Source organism: Antechinus flavipes, chromosome 3 (genome assembly GCF_016432865.1).
Source record: "Antechinus flavipes isolate AdamAnt ecotype Samford, QLD, Australia chromosome 3, AdamAnt_v2, whole genome shotgun sequence".
NCBI classification, from domain to species: Eukaryota; Metazoa; Chordata; class Mammalia; order Dasyuromorphia; family Dasyuridae; genus Antechinus; species Antechinus flavipes.
In genome coordinates, this window is record NC_067400.1 from 521,950,988 (window position 1) to 521,964,977 (window position 13,990).

Below are 13,990 nucleotides of genomic sequence, written 5' to 3' on the forward strand. Positions count from 1 at the left end.
AACTGGAGTGTGGGAACTGGATTTAGGAATATCAGTGAGAAGGCTGTTGCAGTAGACCGGAAGAGGTGATGGAGGCCTGAATGGGGATGGCTAATGAACAGCCTAGTTAAGTCAGAGAATTTCAACACCAGGCTGATCAAAATGCAATGAATTTTTTGGGGTACAGCAACTCTCTGTTGCCAGCTACTAAGTTGTAGAGAGCAAAGATTTGTAGCTCTAGCAGAATTACCTACAGCACTAACATCATAGATTCTTAAATATCACTCTTACAGGGTCAAAGCTCTGACATGCTATGTTCTCTTATCTAAGGTCCCTTCCAATTCTGACATTCTATTTCTAAAATCTCCTTGTGGTTTTGAAGATAGGAAGATGTGTGTGTGTGTGTGTGTGTGTGTGTGAGAGAGAGAGAGAGAGAGAGAGAGAGAGAGAGAGAGAGAGAGAGAGGGAGAGAGAGAGAGAAAGGAAGAGAGAGAGAGAGAGAAAGGAAGAGAAAGAGAGAGAAAGAGAGAGAGAGACAGACAGACAGAGAAGTCTTGATTTACATGCAGTCTTTTAGTCCTTTTTCTGGTTGCAAATGTCATTTTTTTTATCCATCGTCTATTGGGATTGCTTTAGATCTCTGAACTACTGAGAAGAACCAAGCCTTTCATAGCTGATCATCACACATTCTTGCTGCTATTATGTAGAATGTATTGTATCAATTCATGTAAATCTTTCCAGGCCTTTCTATAATTAGTTTGTTCATCACTTTTTGTAGAACAATAATATTCCATTACCTTCATATACCACAACTTGTTCAGTCATTCCCCAATTGATGTACCCAAGCAATCCTTTTCCAATTTTTGCTACCACAAAAAGAGCTGCTATAAACATTTTTCACATGTGATTTCTTTTCCCTCCTTTATGATTTCCTTGGAATAGACGCAGTAATGGCACTGTGGATCAAAGTGTATGTACTGTTTGATAGTCCTTTGGACAGAGCTCCAGATTGCTTTCCAGAAAGGTTGGATCATTTCACAACTCCACCAACAATGCATTAGTGTCCCAGTTTTTCCCATATCCCCTCCAACATTTATCATTATCCTTTCCTATCATCTTAGTCTGTCTTAGAGATGTGTGGTGGTACTTCAGAGTTGTATTAATTTGCATTTCTCTAATCAATAGTGAATTAGAACATTTTTAAATATAATTATAGATGGCTTTAATTTATTCATCTAAAAATTGTCTGTTCATATTCTTTGACCATTTTTCATTTAGGAAATGACTTGTATTCTTGTAAATTTGACACAGTTTTTAAAATATTTTAGAAATGAGACTTTTATCAGAAACACTGGCTGTAAGGATTTTTTCCCAGCTTTGTACTTCCCTTTCAATCTTGTTTCTGTTGGTTTAATTTGTGGAAAACTTTTAAAATTTAATATAATCCAAATTGTCCATTTTGTCTTTCATAATGTTTTCTAATTCTTCTTTTTTTAAAAAAAATATTTATTTATTTTGCTGAGGCATTTGGTGTTAAGTGACTTGCCCAGGGTCACATAGCTAGGAAATGTTAAGTGTCTGAGGCTTCCTCAAGTCCTCCTGCCTTCAGGGCTGGTGCTCCATCCACTGCACCACCCAGCTGCCTTTCTAATCCTTCTTTGGGTATAGATTCCTCCCTTCTCCAAAGATCTGATAGGTAAATTATCCCTTGTTCTCCTACTTTGTGGTATCATTTTTTATGTGCAAACCATGTATTCATTTTGACCTTATTTTGATATGGGGTGTGAGATGTAGGTCTAGGTCAAATTTTTGACAGTATTTTTCAGTTTTCCTAGCAATTTTTGTCAAATAGTGAATTCTTATTCCAGAAGCTGGAGTTTGAAGGTTATCAAATACTAGATTGCTATAGGTCTTGCTTATTGTGTCATATGTAGCTAATCTATTCCACTGATAACACTGTTCTATTTCTTAGCCAGTACCAAATGGTTTTGATGACTGTCAGTTACCTTCAACTTGGTTTAGCCTATCTGCCAAGATGGTTTACTATATGTGCTACAGCATTTTGAATCCACAGGTGAGGGTTCAGTGAAGGCGTACACCAAAAGTGGATATTCAGCCCTGAAAAAGACTTAGCAAGTCATCACACCAGAGGTACTAGTCCTTCCTGAACATCCCATACATATACCTATATAAACATATATGTGTGTATATATTCATTTATTGAGAGAGCAAGACAGAAACACTTCGTTAAGCACATTTTACACATATTGTCTCACAACAACTCTGAAAATATAGCTGTTCTTATTACCATTTTCTAGTTGAAAAAACTGAGGTTGATAGAAGTTGAATGATTTCCCAAGAGTCACTCAGCTAGAAAATGTCTAAGGCTGGATTTGAACTCAGGTCTCCCTGATGCTAGGTCTAAAACTCTATCTACGATGCCCCAGCTGCTATAGAGATAGCCCCTAATCTTTATATAGTATTATAAGTTTTTTTTTTTTTTGATAGTACCAAGGTGGAAATTTATTTGCTTGATTGAAGTATTCTAACCTTTGCAAAAAGCTTTACACATATTATCTCATTTAATTCTCACAACAATTAGGTGCTATAATTATCCTCATTTTGCAGATGAGAAAACCGAGTGAGACAGAGGGGAAGTGACTTACCTTGTTCACACAGCTAGGAAGTGTCTGAAGCTGGATTTGAACTCATGAAAGTAAGTCTCCTGGTCCAGAGCTCTGTGCTCTTTGGCTCCACCTAGACTCACCACCGTTGTTTAATTCAAAGCCAAAGCTGACCTAGGATTCTCAGCCACATACAGAACCTAACTGGACACAGCCCAGGCCACCTTGCAGCGAGAGTACTCCCTCCTCCTGATTTGCAGCTTCCTTTAGTCAGAGAGAGCGAGAAAGGAAACCTTCTAGCTAATAATAATCTCTACCCCACACTTCTTGGCGCTTAATCATCTGTTTGTAGGGAAATGATTCTTCTTTTACCGTTAGCAGTGATTGTAGGTTATTATAAATATCTGCATAAGTTATAATAACAGCAGGGAGGAGGCGCTTTAGTTATTTATAAGCTACAGTTTACAGTTTAAAAAGCACATCCTCATCCATTATGTCACATAACGATAGTAGCTCTCATTGTTATAATTTATTTTGTTTTCATGTTTTATAAACATCCTTTTCACAGCAATGAGAGAGAGATTTTTTTCCCCTAGACCTGAGATTTCCCTGGTAAGGGAAGTTCCCGTGTGGAAACTTCCTCCACCAACACAATTTAATAATTCATCTTCAACTCATAGTCTGGGGAGGTGGGAGGTTAGCTAAAAGCAAAGTTTGAACCCAGCTCTTACAGGCTTCAAAGCTGACCCTCTATCTACTATATCACACACTACCTAAGGTGTGGGGAAAGACACTATGATTTCCATTTCACAGATGGGGAAACTGAGACTTGGGGAAAAAAAGGATGATTTGTCAAAACTCAGCTAGTACATGGTATAGCTGGGAAGCCAACTCAGATCTCTCAAGTGCTATTTTCTCTATAATCCTGTGAATTCAGCAGCAGCTGGATTCCCTTTTTCTTGTACAAAGGAAGGAAATAAAGAGTCACAACGTGCAGCTATCTGTGTCTGAACTAGAGTGTACAGACTCCATGTCCGGCTTGCTTACTATTTCTTCTCCCTCTAAATTTCTGCCTCGCCTCAACTCTAGAAGGCAGAGATCATGTGTCCCAAGGCCTAACATATGATCTTGCACGTATTGGGTATTTTAAAAAACTTGTTGGATTTTTAATACCTGCTAATTGATGTAAAGAAAACTTTCCTGGATGATCCTGACAGGGTCCAGAAGTTCTACAGAAGATCAGGAAGTTTGCAAGAGGCAGACATGACTGAGAACCCAAGTTTTCTACCTAGATATCTATCTTCCATTATTTAAAACCTTTCTTGAATGCCTTTTTCTCTATGAACTCTTCCTAGATGGACTCTACTTTGGGGGGACTTTGTGGCTCTCTATCTTCTAGATGCCCTAGATGTATATCCAACACTAGTTTATCAACACTTTGGTTCATCTGCCCATACATTTACCCTATAGCTATTTATCTCTGCATCTAGAAAAACTTGCGCTGGACACAGGAGATTTATATCCATGGGAAATTTATGGGATGGGAATCTGTTCTTTAACTGTAAGAGGGAAGAGGCCAAGAGAGTATTCCATTTCATTTTTGGGAGAGGCATAAATATCTCATGACTTCTTAGCAGGCTTCCCAAATAAGCACATTATCACTTATTTCTTCAAAGGAAATGATGGAAAACCATTCCACTTTCTTATTTCTGTCCCACAAACCATTCCTGAGCCCTACTATTCTATATGAATAAATGTATAAGCCATTCTACTTTCTGTGATGGAAGTATCACAGAAATCATCTCCCCAATTATTTCTCCAAAGAGAATCCATCCCTTTTTATTTATTTCTTTTACTTAATCTCACTTCCTTATTTTAAAATGAAACCATCTTCCTTCCTTATTTCTTTAACAATCTTACTTCTTTATTTAAAACTACAAACTATTCCCCTTGTCATTCAATCTTGCCTCCTCATTTCTGCAAATCAAACTATCCCTATTTCTTATTTCTACAATACAAATAATTCCCGTTACATATTTTTCCAACACAAACCATCCCCCCTTCTTATTTTTCTAAAGGGAACCACCAAGAAATTGTCTGCTTACCTTATTTATTTAACATAATCTTGCTTTCTTATTTCTGTAACACAAGGATTTCCCCTTCCTTATTTATTCAATAATCTTTTCACTTATTTCTGTTAAAAATGCCTTTCTTTTTAATTTCTTTCTTTTTATTTTTATTTCTTCAATACAATTTTACTCCATTCAGAGGAATTTCTTTATTCCTGACTTTCCTGGATTTGTTTTAAATGCCCACTCTCTGGATATCTTTATCTCTGCCTCTCCCTATAACTATCTCCAACTTTGTACTCCCTTTCAGCTCCCAACATGGCTTGTCTTCCTTTATTAGGTTATAAACTCCTTGGAGACAAATTCTTTATTTCTGCTTCCATTTGCATGCCCAGCATTTAGCACAGTGCCAGGCAAAGCTTAATAAATGCTGATTTGACCACAAACCATTCTATTTCCTTATTTATTCAACCACCACTCTTATTATATCTGTAACATGAATAATCTTTCTTATTTCTGTGGCATAAACTATACCCCTTCCTTATTTATCCTAAGGGAATTACAGTAAATACATTACTTCACAAACCATCCCCCTTCCTCACTTCTTCAATACAGCTTAATTCCTGCTAATTCTTCTGGCTGAGAAAGATGAATAAGTCATCCTACTTCCTTCCTTTTTCCTTGGAAGCCAGGCTGAAACCAACCTACTTCAGTGCAGGGCACTGTACCATATCCTGAGGTGATAATGAATAAAAATCAAAAAAGTCCCTGCCTTCAGAGAGATTATATTTTACAAGGATATATGAGGGTTTGGATACAAAGATACAAAATGATTTGTGAGGAAGAGGGCAACCATCTCAGAACCCCTGAGAACAGTCAGGGTAAAGACACAAGTAGAGAAAGAAAGTCTGGTTAGTTGACACAATGTATAGAGGATTAAGTTTAGAATCATGAAGACTTCTTTCTAAGTTCAAATCTGGCTTGACAGTAGTTGTGTGACTGGACAAACTCTGTTTGCCTCAGTTTCCTAATTTGAAAATGAGCTGGAGAAGGACATGGCTTACCACTCCAGGATCTGCCAAGAAAACCCCAAATGGGGTCATGAAATCTTAAAAAAAAAAAACAAACCAAAAAACCCCCAAAAACGGAACAACAAAAAACAGACAGAAGATTGAATGCTATGATACAGCTAGCAGACCAATTTAATTAGAGTGGAGAAGTTAGCAAAGGAGAATAGTAGGAAATAATCTTGGAAAAGTAATCTAGGCACAGATTGTGGAGGGATTTAAATGCCATTGCCTTATTCTTGTCATGACAATAGTTCACAAACTACTCTCTTTCCCCCTGCTCACCTTTTTTGAGTTATTTGCTTGCCCGTGGGCTCTATGAGTGGGAAATTCAGAGCTGTCTTCCCAGAAAGCCTCCCCGTTCTGGTTTCAGGAGTCCTGCACTTGATCTTCTTTCTAGGGTACCTGTACCATCTTGCGATCCCCTAAGGCTCATCTCTTTCCTCAGTCTCCTCTAGGCAGCTGCAACTGACCTTGGACCACACTGTCCTTAAGAAAGTCTGGAAAGGAACCAATGAGCCCTGCTTACCATGCAGTTCAAAGTCCTCTCTGTCAACTGACCAGAGGCAGATTTATACAGACCATGCAGGGACATTCCCACCAAGGCTGGGTCCCTGCCCCCTTCCCTTCCACATGTGAATAGTGAATTTAAACTCTTCAAAACTATTTCTTCTCCTTGAATAATTCTATATTCATTTAGGCCCAATAGAGCAGATAGAAAGCTGCTCAGAATGAAAGGTGGTCCAGTTGTGGTTGTGACCCTAATTTATTGTGACCTTGAGACCTCATACTGTGAGACCTTTCCTTCTATTGTCTTCAATTATCCACTCTATAAAATGAAGTGAGAGGCAGTCTGGCATATCTGACAAAAAACTAGACTTGAAGACAAGGTTCAAATCCCTTCTCAGACATATTGGCTCTGAAAATCACTAGAAAATTCATCTAAGTCCTTACTACTCTCTTGGATTACTCTCCAAGGCTCTAAGTTGCAGAGCAGATTCCCATTAGTACTGGTAGAGGGAGCTTCTACTTAGAAGAGGGGGTATGGTTTGGGGGAAGTTTTGTCCTCTTTTGTTCTGGACAAAAATAAAGTCTAGACGGTATTTTATGGGCTTGACAATCTAAATTCTTTGCACTAAAGTTCTTTCCAGCTTTGAGAGCTTTAATCAGTATTTGTAAATTGAGCGACTAATTGATGACCATATTATATTCCACATTTTAAGGTCCTGACATTCTGTGTTCTTAGGTCTCTCTGAGTTATAATATTCTATGTTCTAAAGTCCCTTTCAACTCTGAAATCTTGAGTTCTCAGGTCCCTTTCAATTTGGACGTTCTATATTCTAAGGCCTTTACCCCATCTCACATGAAGAAGTGACTTTTCTCCTTGTCAAGTTAAGTCCATCTTCCTGCATAAGTGACGCCTGTCTATTCCTGTCTTCTCTAGCAGATCATCCCCTTTGTCATTCCCAATCTCCCATTGATCTTCAGTCTTCCCTTGTTTATCGTTACTTCTCTATGACCCACAAACATGCTCATGTTTTCTTCATCCTCAAAACACCCTCCTCTCCCCCATCCCTTCTAATTATCATCTCATCTCTCCTGCCTTTTGTTGATAAACTCCTCTGGGAGACCAACTACAACAGGTGCCTCCACCTCCTTTCCTTTCAGTCTCTTAACTCTCAACAGTCTGGTTTCCGACCTCATCATTCACCTGCTCTCTCCAAAGTTACTTCTGAAGTGCTCTTATTACTCTCTTAACTGGAAAATCCTTTTCTCGGTCCTCATTCCTTCCATCTCCCTGCAACCTTTGGCACTTGGCCACTCTCCTCTCCTTGATCTTTGTCATTGTTCAGTCATTTTTTCAGTTATAGTCTACTCTTCATGACTCCAGTTGGAGTTTTCTTTGGCAAAGACACTGGAGTGGTCTGCCATTTCCTTCTCCAATTCATTTTACAGAAAGGAAACTAAGACAAACAGGGTTAAATAACTTGCTTAGGGTAACATAACTAGTGTCTGAGGCCAGATTTGAATTCAGGAAGATGAGTCTTCTTGACTTCAAAGTTCAGCATGATATCCACTGTACCACATTGTTACCTTCTAAACTTTAATAATTACAATATTCTTATAATTGGCTTCTTTACCAATAGTTCCTGCTTTCTCCAATGAGTAAGATGGTAAGAGATAGTCTGGATGATGATACAGTTAGATGAGTTTAGAAGTGATAGAATGACCTGAGCCAAAGAATAGCCATTCATGGATTGACATCAACTTGGAAAGGTCTCAAGTGAAGTGCCCAAAAATCTGTCCTTGGCTCTGGCCTGGTCAATATTTTCTCAGTCACTTGAATGAAAACATGTTAGTTTTCTCAACATATCTGCTGATGATTCAAACTTGGGAAGGATAGCTAACACTGCATAACAATCAGTTCCAAAAAAATCAAGACTGCCTATAACAACTGGTGAAATCTAATAGGAAGAAATTAAATAGGTATAAATGTAAATTACTCTATTTGGAGTAAAAAAAAATTCTCAAGTGCAGTATGGGAATGGGTTGATATAGAGAGGAAGGGTTAGAATGATTCTGGGTGATCCAGTGGTCAGCATTGGGTACACAAAGATGGGGGTATATTGGGAGGTAATGAGTTCACCATCAGTGAACAGAAACTCCATCTGAACTGGGTGAGTACTATTATTTAACTTCTAGTCCCTTCTACTAATAAGACAATCAGTTTATTTCAGCCCCTCACAACCTTATTGTTGTTCATTTGTTTTCAATCACATTCAACTCTTCTTGACACTATTTGGAGTTTTCTTGGCAAAGATGCTAGATTGGCTTGCCATTGCCTTCTGCAGATCATTTTGCAGATGAGGAAACTGAGGCAAACAGGATAAGGTGGAGTGGTAGATAGGAGCTAGCCTGGTCTCAGAGTTATCAAATCTTGCCTCTGACACAGATCGGCAACGAGACTCGGAACAAATCATTTACCTCCCTCTGGACCCAACTAACATTTTCATTGTGAGTTACAGAAGTGCTATTAGTAGCAGGCATTTCTGATCCCTACTATGGGATCACAAGTCTGGGGAGGAAATCCCCCAAACTAACCAACCCAAAATGTTTTGTATTTACTTATCTATATACGTGGTGAATGTTGTCCCACCACTCTCTAGGATATACACTCTTTGAAGAAGAGGACTAGTTTATTTCTGACTTTGAATCATCCCTTCACCCCAGGCACTCAGTCTGGTCCAGAGTACATGCTTAATAGGTACTTATTGATATGAATTGATAAAAGGGGAGAAGAAGTCCTCTAACGTAGCCTTTCCAGTTTTGAGATTTCATGAGCTCCTCATTCTAGAATTGGGAGGACCTCAAAGGCTGGTCAGTTCAAACCCTTCATGAGGTTTTTTATGGATGAGGAGCTGAAATTTAGGGAGATTGTGACCCATCCAAAGTCATTTGGGTAGTAAGCAATAAGTGTGGGGTTCAAACCCGTTTTGTCCCTGAGATTCTGCTATTCGACTTTTATAGTAGGATTATCTGTAGAATTCCTTTCCTCAATTGCAAAATTTCCTCCCCACCTCCATTATCCATTAGTTATGTTTGGGAACTTTTCCTTTTAAGTCTGTCCAGGAGAGGGATGTATGTGTATGGGAGAGGTGGGATGCAGGGAGGGATGCCAGAAAGCTCACTGCAGAAGGTCAGGGTCCATGCTTGGGTTAATAAGTGATCCATGTTTGCTGAACCCCACAGGGACAACATCTCCCAGCACAGAGCTGCCATTTTTTGTCCCAAAGAGCCATTCTTTCCAAGTAGGGGCAGACCAATAAAGAAGAGTTGGTAGCTATTCTAATGGATAAGCCCAGGATTAAGTCCCTTAATCTTCAAAGGGAACTCTGGTGCCTGGCACAGATTCACAGAGATAGGCAAAAGGGAAGAGAAGGGGAAAACCCTTTATATAATAGTGCTTCCTATGTGATAAGTACTTTTTAACAAGTATTCTCTCATTTGATGACCCTAAAAGCTGGATGCTATTATCCCCACTTTACAGCTGAGGAAATGAGGAAAAGAAGGTTAGGTGACTTGCCCAGAATCCTCTAGCTAGAAAATGTCTAAAGTCAGAGTTGACCTTAAATCCTTCTCATTGCTGACCCAGTGCTCCAGTGCTCCCAGTGCTATTAGTGCTATAAGATATTAGTCTTATCTGGAAGCAGAGTTTGGACTAAATGATTTGCCAGGATCCTCCTTAGCCCTAGATCTCATCGTCTAGTGACTTTCTTACATGGAAAAATTGGTGGGAACGGATGGAAGGCGGCAGGCAGATCAAGGGCACAGGATCATATATTTAGATCTGTAAAGGACCATAGAAGTTATCTTAGCTAACTCCCTCAATGAATGATGAGGAAACTAACAACCCAGTGATTTTCCCAGTATCAGACACACAGGCAGTTTGTGATCAAGGCAGGATTTGAATTCTAATCTCCAACTTTCAGTCTTGGTCTCTTTGCACTTCCATCCTGCTGTTTCTAAGTTTTACTCCTGTCTCTGTCATCAACTTACTGTGTAGCCCAAGGCATGGCAAGTCCCCAAACATCCCTAAGTCTCAGTTTCCCTTTCTGTAAAATGTGGATAATAATCCTCAGGACATTTGGTTCAAATGAGAAAATGGACCGATAGATAGCAAGAGGGTAGAGACAACCAGGGTCCAATCTTGGTTCTGACACTAAAGATATGAAGTTACTTCTATCTTGGAAGTTTCCTCATCTGTAAGATGGGGTAGTTATCCCTATAAAATTACTAATCTTTCAAGGAATGTTGTGAGAAAAGTACCATGTATAAACCATGAGGCATTGGGGAAAGAAAAGAAGGAAGGAAGAAAAAGAAAGAAAGAAAGAAAGGAAGGAAGGAAGGAAGAAAGAAGAAAAAAAAAGAAAGAAAGAAAGAAAGAAAGAAAGAAAGAAAGAAAGAAAGAGAGAGAAGGAAGGAAGGAAGGAAGGAAGAAAGAAAGAAAGAAAGAAAGAAAGAAAGAAAGAAAGAAAGAAAGAAAGAAGAAGAAAGAAAGAAGAAGGAAGGAAGGAAGGAAGGAAGGAAGGAAGGAAGGAAGGAAGGAAGGAAGGAAGGAAGAAAAAGAAAATAAAAAAGAGAAATAGAAAAGAGGACAAAAGGGAGGGAGGGAAGAAGGAAGGAAGGAAAAAAGAAAGAAAGAGAAGAGAAGAGAAAGAAAAGACAATTAAGAAAAGAGCTTCTATGAAATGTTGAAAAATGCTCAGAAGTGAGCAGAGGAATCTGAGAGAAACAGGGCTATTCAGTTACTAGTGTGTTAAAATTTCATATGCATTTTTTTTCTTGAAAAAAATCAAACTATAATAAAACTTCATGATTTCTTACCATTTGGGAGCTTTTTGCATATCAAAATTTTCATGTCTGCAAATCATTAAAAAAAAAAAAAAAAAAGCTTGAAAGATTGAGCAAAGAGTAAGTCTCTTCTTCCTGTGCTGAAGGGTAACATCATAGACTGGAAATCACTGTTTTGGAGGGAGAGGAAAACCTGGGTTTGAATTCTACTTCTGACATATCCTTCAGCACTTCCTTACTTTCTCAGGTCACTTGTCTGTTAAATTTTTATAAGCATACTTCCATTATCCACTTCACAGAATTGTCATGAGGAAGATGTTTCAAAAACCTAAAAGCCCTAAAGAAAGGAAACTGCCAGTAGTGTTATTAACTGCAAAGACTCAGAGTAGAGGGGTTTCTCCTTGCTCACTTGTTCTAGAAAAGGGGCTCCTGAGTTGAGAACTAGAAAGGAAGAAGACTCCCACAGGATCCTTTCGTACGGGTTCATTTTACTGATGAGATAACTGAGGACCAGAAAAGTTAAGCAGTTCAACTCAAGATTATGCATCGAGTCAGAGGAAGAAGAAAGATGGATTGATGATGGATGGATGAATGGGTTCTTGGAGAAGCTCCCTGATGTCAGGGAGCTGAGTTTTCAGAGGAAGGAAAAGCAGTCTCTATAGACGACATTCATTTGGGTGGGACTTTACAGAGGAGGGAATGGAAGGGTGTGTGTCCATTTCTTACCCAATAATTCATCAGGGAGGAAGCTTTTGGACTTGAAGTTGGCTCCGTCTGCTCTGTGGAGGGCTGGGGTTGAGTATGCAGCAGCAGACGGGAGCAAGGGTGTGAGACTGAGGTCTGCCTCCTGGTTTCCTCATGGGGTCAGCTTCCTGCATCTGATAGCTCAGCATTCCCAGAAGAGAAAAGGCCCCTGACTCAGACCTCAGCATGACCAGGAGAGAGGGAAGGGAAATTCAGGGGGTGTCAATGGAGTCAAGAAATCTGGGTTCACATACTTGCTGAGTGACCTTGGACAAGTTACCCTTCAGGGATCATCCAGCCCAAACCATTCATTTGAGAGATAAGGAGACTCAGACTTAAGGAGGTGACATACCCCTGCTCAAAGTCACACAGGCTATACCTGAGGCAGAACTAGGATTTGAAGTCACTTTCATTAGGATCTTCTGTGGACTTAAATTTCCTCATCTCTAAAATAAGAGAATAAGTATTTGTTTCTTAATAAGCACATATATTATAATAAACACCCAGTATGTGTCAGGCAGAAGAGCTAACTGACCAGTGGATAGAGCACTGTGTCTTGAGTCAGGAAGACCTGAGTTTAAATCAGGCTTCCGACATTCACTAGCTATGTGACCCTGGCCAAGTCACTTAGCCTTGTCAGCCTCAGTTTCCTCATCTGTAAAATGAGAGGAGAAGGAAATGGCAAACCCCTCCACTATCTTTGCCAAAAAAACTTCAAATGAGATCATGAAGATCTGGATGCACCTGAACAATGACTGAACAACAAAATGTTTCAAGCCCTGTTTTATTTTATTTGATCATTTGAGAGGGGATAGAAAAGATAATCTCCAAACCTTTTAGATTCTATAATCTCAAGTATCTGCTTGATCTACCCAGATGTCAGAACAGCCTCCCCCAAACAGGAATGGTTCTTTGCATTATTTTAAACTTTACCAAATGCTTTGTACCTATCCCATGAAGGAGAGGGGGTAGACTTGCCCAGCTCCAAAGAGCAGAATTTGCAGACCTAAGGATGACTCAAGATGAATGTGAAGGTAGCTGCAGAGAAGCAGATTTTGGCTCACTACAAGGGAAAATGTCCCATTGATTAGAATTGTGGATGGGCTGCCTTAGCCAGGCAAGGAGTCCCTATTCTTGGAAGCCAGAAGGCAGAGTGTGTGCCATTTTCCATTCTGAGATTCCATTAGTCCCCAAGCACTACATCATGGGATCTTCTTAATAGCCATCTAAGGTGGGTGGAGTACAAAGATTACCATATTCATTTGACAAGTGGGTAAACTGAGGCTCAGAAATGGGAATGATTTGCCTAAGGTGATATGAATAGTATGCAATGAAATTAGGATACAAATCCAGTTATCCCGACCCCAAGCCCAGCTCGTCTGTCCAAAGCACTGCCCTCATTGCATCTGTAATTCTAGGATCCATCATCATTGTCATTATCATCATCCTCAAGCAACTGGTAAAAGGGACCTTTGAGGTCAGCCACTCCAGCTGAATCATTTTATAGGAACTTCTATTATTTTTCAGGATTGTACGACAGCCAAAGTTTGGCAAACTGAGAGAGTCCAGACCCCTCTTATGGACAGCGATGGCTTCCAAAACCTTGAGCTTTTTGGGAGGCTTTTATGTGGGAGGGAAGCCCTAGTTGGCAAGTGGGTGGGTAGGAGGGGGCCTATCTGGAGCCCCCTTTCTCTCTCTTGCTGGTTTTGGGGGAATTGGGAAGCCAGGGAAGACTTTCTGTCTTCCTTCCCCATTGAAGGTTACTCCCACCTCCCCACACCTCCCATGTCCCTTCCTCCATCTCAGCTTCCTGAGATTACATAACCACCATGGCTGAACTCTTCCTTCCCTTTGAACCTGACTTACAGGAATGACAAGGTCCTTTGGCTTCAGCTAAGAAAGAAAGCTGGGGCTCAGGTGGAAGACTCAAAAGCCCTGAACTCACACTCATACAGCAGAAGAAGAACCCCAAATCCTAGGCAGCAACAATTATAGGAGCAAGAGACTTCTCAGATTATTTTAAAATGAACTCTGGTTCATAGAAATGAGTGGCTTTACGACACAGATTATTAGAGCTGGATTGAAGCCTTAGAACACAGAGTGCTCAAACTAGGAGGAACTTCAGAGCACAAAATATTAGAGCTGAGTGGAGGGA

The 13,990-nt window shown here is 39.8% G+C and overlaps 1 protein-coding gene across 9 annotated transcripts in view; it reads right to left on the reverse strand.

Annotated features, from left to right (window-relative positions):
• P2RY6 (pyrimidinergic receptor P2Y6) overlaps positions 1-13,990 on the reverse strand; it is a 104,918-nt gene that overhangs the window by 47,559 nt on the left and 43,369 nt on the right. For 2 of the 9 annotated variants that reach the window (XM_051987170.1, XM_051987166.1), the window contains exon 1: positions 6,025-6,258. The exons of 5 other annotated variants lie outside the window; for them this stretch is intronic. The gene's annotated coding sequence lies outside the window, so the exon portion shown is untranslated. Of the gene's footprint in view, positions 1-2,645; positions 6,004-6,024; positions 6,259-13,990 lie in introns of those variants that run through there. 2 more of the 9 variants (XM_051987173.1, XM_051987168.1) reach the window with 2 other exon arrangements.